This window comes from Triticum dicoccoides, unplaced genomic scaffold (assembly GCF_002162155.2).
Source record: "Triticum dicoccoides isolate Atlit2015 ecotype Zavitan unplaced genomic scaffold, WEW_v2.0 scaffold112087, whole genome shotgun sequence".
Classification (NCBI taxonomy): domain Eukaryota; kingdom Viridiplantae; phylum Streptophyta; class Magnoliopsida; order Poales; family Poaceae; genus Triticum; species Triticum dicoccoides.
The window spans coordinates 1-1,156 of NW_021177566.1; the positions used below are offsets into that span (position 1 = coordinate 1).

Sequence of the window (1,156 nt, forward strand, 5' to 3'; positions counted from 1 at the left end):
CCCAAGCACGCTTAACCTCGGAGTTCTGATGGGATCCGGTGCTTTAGTGCTGGTATGATCGCATCCGACATGTTACCCCGGTCTTCGTCCCTTATCCTTGCCCCTCCCAGCTCCACTACAAAGACGATTGTACATTGCTTTGGCCGCTCCCTCTCAACTACGGAGACGAGTTTAACGCGGTTTCCACCCCTCCCTCTCAACCGCACCAGTGCACGCTTGCCGCGCCACAACACCGACGCTGGACCCGTGAATCGTGAGCACCCAGCTATGACTTACCGCACTCGTGCAAAATAATAAAACACGGTAAATATATTACTTACACGTGCGTTTTGTTTTGCAAGCGGCGCGAAAAAAATTAAAAAGGGAATGCAACACGAGGACTTCCCAGGAGGTCACCCATACTAGTACTACTCTCGCCCAAGCACGCTTAACCTCGGAGTTTTGATGGGATCTGGTGCTTTAGTGCTGGTATGATCGCATCCGACATGTTACCCCGGTCTTCGTCCCTTATCCTTGCCCCTCCCAGCTCCACTACAAAGACGATTGTACATTGCTTTGGCCGCTCCCTCTCAACTACGGAGACGAGTTTAACGCGGTTTCCACCCCTCCCTCTCAACCGCACCAGTGCACGCTTGCCGCGCCACAACGCCGACGCTGGACCCGTGAATCGTGAGCACCCAGCTATGACTTACCGCACTCGTGCAAAATAATAAAACATGGTAAATATATTACTTACACGTGCGTTTTATTTTGCAAGCGGCGTGAAAAAAATTAAAAAGGGAATGCAACACGAGGACTTCCCAGGAGGTCACCCATCCTAGTACTACTCTCGCCCAAGCACGCTTAACTTCGGAGTTCTGATGGGATCCGGTGCTTTAGTGCTGGTATGATCGCATCCGACATGTTACCCCGGTCTTCGTCCCTTATCCTTGCCCCTCCCAGCTCCACTACAAAGACGATTGTACATTGCTTTGGCCGCTCCCTCTCAACTACGGAGACGAGTTTAACGCGGTTTCCACCCATCCCTCTCAACCGCACCAGTGCACGCTTGCCGCGCCACAACGCCGACGCTGGACCCGTGAATCGTGAGCACCCAGCTATGACTTACCGCACTCGTGCAAAATAATAAAACACGGTAAATATATTACTTACACGT

The 1,156-nt window shown here is 52.0% G+C and overlaps 2 non-coding genes across 2 annotated transcripts; both read right to left on the reverse strand.

Annotated features, from left to right (window-relative positions):
- Positions 1-363: 363 nt before the first annotated feature.
- On the reverse strand, positions 364-482 carry LOC119342998. Its single transcript, XR_005165847.1, has one exon. It is a non-coding gene; the product is annotated as a 5S ribosomal RNA (ribosomal RNA).
- Positions 483-779: 297 nt separating this feature from the next.
- Positions 780-898, reverse strand: LOC119342997. The gene has a single exon (XR_005165846.1). It is a non-coding gene; the product is annotated as a 5S ribosomal RNA (ribosomal RNA).
- Positions 899-1,156: the final 258 nt, after the last annotated feature.